The sequence below is a fragment of the Natator depressus genome, chromosome 10, assembly GCF_965152275.1.
Source record: "Natator depressus isolate rNatDep1 chromosome 10, rNatDep2.hap1, whole genome shotgun sequence".
NCBI lineage: Eukaryota > Metazoa > Chordata > Testudines > Cheloniidae > Natator > Natator depressus.
Window position 1 is genome coordinate 35905033 of NC_134243.1, and position 5170 is coordinate 35910202.

The following is a 5170-nucleotide window of genomic DNA, read 5'->3' on the forward strand; positions in this document are numbered from 1 at the left end:
CAATGACCAGCCCCTTCAGTAGCTCCCCCCACCCCTGTGACCAGTCCCCCCCAGTGACTGGCCCCCCTCAGCAGCTCTTGGCCCCACACCCTCAGTGACCTGTTCAGTGACTCTTGGCCCCCCACCCTCAGTGACCTGCCCAGCTCAGTGGCTCTTCCCCCCCACATGACCGCCCCCTCTCAGCGGCTCTTAGCCCCACCTCTCCCAGTGACTCCCCGCAGCGCTCTTGGCCCCACCTCCTCCAGTGTCCGGCCCCCCCGTAAAGGCCTCCCCTCAGTGGCTCTTGCCTCCTCAGTGGTCTGCCCCCCAGGCCTGTCTCAGGCTCTCCTGCCCTTGGCCCCGGCGGCACCCCTCTGCCTCGCCGCTCGCAGGGGCGGGACGAGGCGGGGCCGCCCAGCTCTAGCTCCCAGAGCTGCTGGAGAGAGTCCGGGGCATGGAGACAGCCGCCGTGTGTCCTGCGGGAGCCCGCAGCGTCTCCGCCTCCTGCCCCGGGCTGCGCCTGCCCCCACCCCCGACTTTTCTTCGTGCTCCGGGTAAGGGGCTGCTGGTCCCCCGAGGGCAGCGCGTCCCTCCCCGCGGGGGGCGGGCGCGGCGCAGGCAGGGAGCTACTGTGTGGGGCAGGGGGCGCTGGGCACGGGTCATGGACACAGTGAGGGGGCTGGGTGAAACGGGGAGGGCGTTGCATGGGGCTGGGCCGTTGGGGGTGGATGCAACAGTCTGGCGTCGGATGCACGGCAGTGGGGAGTGCGCGGTGGCCGTGTGGCGTGGGTAGCCCGGGCACCTCCCGGGGGCGGGCAGCGGGGGCGCCCCGCAGGTGGGTGCGTGGCTGGCTGAGCACTGCCAGGACATGCCTTTGTGGGGCGGAGGGGTTAGCTCTGGGACCCCGCACTCCTCCAGCCTGGCGCGGGGCGGGGGAGTTCAGAAGCCTGCAGACGAGGAGCCCCAGGCAGCGGGCCGGGGAGGAGAAGGGAGAGGCTGGGGCAGCGTTTCTGATCCCTGCCGGGTCTGTGTCTGGCTGAGGCAGCTTCTGCAGATCCAGCCTCTGCTTTCTCCTCTTGCTGCCGCTAACGCATCCTCACCGGAGCTCAGCCGCGGCCGCGAATCGCCCGGGTTAGGGCGCTGCTGCGTCGGGCTAAGCCCGGCTTGGCTCCGCGGGCGTGTTTGCTCCTTGGAAGTCCCGTAGCGCTCTTCGTGCTGTGCGTGTGCCGGGTTGTGCTGCAGACACACAGGGAAATTGCTGCTCCATCCCTCGGAAACAAGGGGGGTGGATTCTCCCTGGCCCCGTTGCTTCCAAGGCAGTTACCCCAGGGGCGAATGTGACCCTTGGCTTTGGAGGCCCAGTGCAGATAGGGGCACCAAGCCTGCAATGCACTTGGTTTTGCATCAGGTCTGTGCTTTGCAAGAGTTCTTGTGGAAGGACAGGTTTCCTGCTTCCCAGCCCAGACTATGCGGTGGGGGAACATCCCGTTCGCTAGGCAGCGGAACAAGTGAGCAAGGCTGTCTGCTTTAATGAGGAGCAGGGAGGGAGATGTTGGCGGAATTTTACATGTTTTTTTTTTTTTTAAACCATTTCTGACTCTTTTTTTAAAAGGGGGGGGAGGGAAGAGGGGCACATGCCTCCAACAGCAACAGGAAGCGTTGGAAAGGGAGAACAGCAGAAGGCATTTCCAAACTCTTCTGCACCTGAAGTGCTAATGTGGATTCCCTGATTCTCAATCCAAAACCGGATTCCTCTGGTCGTGGTACATTAATTTAGTGTTTCATTGCTCTGGCATCCATTCTTTTTATTTTGAATTTTTTTCAAACCGTAGTAGCACACGTATTCCAATAGGCCATGCCTTGCAAAATATCTTCTGATTTTGGAATAGACTTTTCCTTTTACACTTGGATTAGCTAATTGGATAGCAAAACGCAAACTGCAGGGGTAGGATTACTTAATGCTCTTGTAATGCTGTTTTGCTGTTCCGTTTCAGTCCTTTTGCATGAAAAGAATCTGCCTTGAAATAGCTTCTCATCCCATCGTCCCCCTGCGGTAGGAGAGGAGGCAAGCCCCACAGATCCCTCTGTGTAGAAGTCGTGGTGCAGGCTGTGCAGTGAGTGTATTCCTTGAACAGCTTTATTTTTGCTAGGCCTTTCGTTTTAAGAAAGGTTCCATTGTCAATGTAACTAAACTGGCTTCACAGCAGATTTGTTCATTTGAATGGCTTATTCAAAAAGTCCTTGATAATTACAATGCATTGTTTAGCAAACTGGAGTTTTTCATTCATCTGACAGGTTAATTCCATCATTGGGGCTTAATTTTTTTAAAAAGGATTTCCCTACGAAATGCAAGTTCTGGTGAGGAGACAGCTGTGCTGTAAACATTTGCTTCCAGCAGGCTGCTTTTTCTTTCTTGCGAGTGGGTGTGGTATATTTTTTTCAGGGTGTCTTGTTAGGAGGGGAATTGTGGATCTCAGGGTGATTAAAAAGTTTACCCTCTATCCCAGTGTGATGAAGCATTGAGTTCTGTCTGGTTCCTGTGCTGGTCTTTTGCTTTTTCATTTGAGGTTGGATTGTTTTTGGGTCTGTCAGAGAGGGCAGCCAGCGGAAGTTCTCAGACAGGTGGCATTGAAACTTAGCCAGTCAAAACCACGGAAGTGGCTTTCCTAGTAATAGAATGTGTTATATGTTCTTTTAAAGAGGCTGATTCTTGGATTTAGTCAAGAAGAAGTTTACACATTTTTCAAAAAGAGGGAGTGGGGAAGTCTTAAAGCGTTGTTCCTTCAGGCTCTTATTCAGTAAAGTATTTAAGCATGCTTAATTTCAAGCACTTGAGAAATCCCATTGGCTTCAGTGCTTGGAGTTAGACATGTGCTTAAGTACAATGCTGAATGGGGCTCTAAAGGAACAATCAGTTATTTTGCAATCTCTGCTCCTATTCATGCCAGTCCCGTATACTGCATACTTCAACATTTCTATTCTCTTGTCTGCAGCGTCTGGGTGAGAAACATTGTCCAAGTTCTACAAAACCTTTATCATGACAGGAAGGGATTTTCTCATCCTTTCCCCTCTCCTTTTCAAACTGTCTTCGTCTCTGGGTGAGAATTACTGCATTTAGGTAAGGAGGGAATTCTTTCTCTCTCCTCCCCCTCTGTATTGTAAATATTTTTACCCCTTTCTAACTCATAACTCTAGAAGTGATCAATGCGACTGAGGAACATTGCCTTGTATGGTTTAATCCTGGGTTTCCCGTAGTTGTATCACACCCACTTTTTCTGCTCAGGGAACATTTTTCCTGTACTCTGTACTTCTGTAAAGTCTTTAAGACTATTAGGACATGTTTAAGAAACTTGGAACCTGCTTGGTAGCCTCCCCTCTATCCCCAACCTGCCCCAAATGGTGGAGCTGTCACTGAGTCAACTCTTTCTCCCCATAGAGCCAGAGGTGTGTCTAGCTATGGCTTTTGCCCAGCTAGCGTGGGTAACTGCAAAGAAGTTTGTGCCAAGAACATTCTTGGGTAATGCATTTGAAAAGTTTGTGGGCACGTGTTTGTGCCTAGTTGGAATTCCGAGGACATGACATTTTCCATTTCATCCACGGAGAGAAAAAAACCCACAGTCTTTTTCCTAATAACCACCAAGAGGCAGCCAAACATTCCCCGGAAGTAGGAAACTTGCCGCCTTGGGTATGTCTAGATAGTGCTGTCAGGTGTCTGCACAGGTGGAGAAGATATCCCTTGCGCATCAGTAAAAGCCACTAGGATGAACTGGGATTCAGGAGAAGGGCCATATGGTTTAGCTGAGGATAACAAATCTTGCGGGAGAAACAGGAGCTTCTGTAGGAAAAGTGATGTGACCCCCCGCAATGTGTTTTCCCGGAGAGAAGTTTTCTCACGTAAAAAGCACCTAGCATCCCAGTGCTGTGCAAATAATAATAGCTTCCTCAAATGAAAAATGCCAGCTGATGTTGGTAGGGAGGAGCAAACTGTATTTTCAATGTTCAGTCATGTGAAAAAACTACGTCTGTTAGTGTTTTGTGTATTCCTCAGGGATGATTAAATCAATAGTTAGAAGATATCCCTGGCATAACAGTTGTTGAGGCAATCAGTATTTTTAATTAGAAACCCTTTCCTTCCAGTGATTTATAATCTGAGGGATAAATTCACCTTGTTAGCTTTAACAATTTAATTTTAAAGAGTCTAGTTATTGTCAATTGTGGAAGTGCTGTAATTTTTTTTAATAGGTGTCCGCCTTGCAGCATCATTCATGTTATGGATTGCTGTAGCATACTGCAGGGTATTGAATGTACACCAGCTCAGTAATACTCTGTATTGTTTACATGGAGAAGAGATATTTATCCACTGTAACAGATGAGGAGGATGGATCCATAACAGGTTTATAAATATAAATGTGGATTTTTGGGAAGGGGGCAGGAGGATGGGGACATATCACTTCTAATAGAGAACTAATAAAAAAATGAAATGGACATTGGTTTTTAATGAAGCTGGCTGAGAGAGCTGGGGCATGATGAGATGTAGAATTGTTGGTGGTGGGTTGCCCAGCTGAAGACCTGGGATCTCAATTGTTATGGCAGCCTGCTATTCACTTTCATTTGGGAGATGGTTTAAACATGAATTTTTCAGGGGTGGGATCCCCTTTCATGTTTGTTATCCTTTCCATTGTCTATTTTTAAGTACATAGCACACGTATCATGGGCATTTAACTAATATCAAAATGAGTTTCGTTTGCCAAGGTGGGTAGAAGCTAGGTGGGATTCGGTGTTTTGGGATGTTATTTCCGCTGCATCAGATTTCATATCTGTTCTGGTCTTTGCTGATACTCTCTTCTAACTTTTTCCAGTCCCTCCCCATCCTCAGGTGATAGGGTTTTCCCAGCCCCACAAGCTGCTCTGTAGCTGAACACCTTGTAGTATACCTTTCCCTTCGCCTAGAGGTTGTCTGTGTGGGAAATATGAATTCTTGGGGCTAGGCAGTGCAGGAGGGGTGGGGAAAGAAGATCAGAGATGCACCTAGCTATGCCTCATCCTCCTTAGGTGTATAAACCACCCCTTGTGTACAAACCTCAGGTCACCAGGAATGCTCCAGTCATCCAAGCAGGGCTGAATGGGAGTTCCTTTTAGAGCTGGCTTAATATTTCTTTTTATGAAATGTTGAGATCATCTTGAAACTGCA

The 5170-nt window shown here is 49.6% G+C and overlaps 1 long non-coding RNA gene across 1 annotated transcript; it reads left to right on the forward strand.

The window, feature by feature from the left end:
• Positions 1 to 622: 622 nt before the first annotated feature.
• On the forward strand, positions 623 to 4359 carry LOC141995027 (uncharacterized). The gene is made up of 4 exons (XR_012641235.1): positions 623 to 649; positions 1974 to 2093; positions 2973 to 3097; positions 4222 to 4359. It is a non-coding gene; the product is annotated as an uncharacterized LOC141995027 (long non-coding RNA).
• The last annotated feature ends 811 nt before the right edge of the window (positions 4360 to 5170 follow it).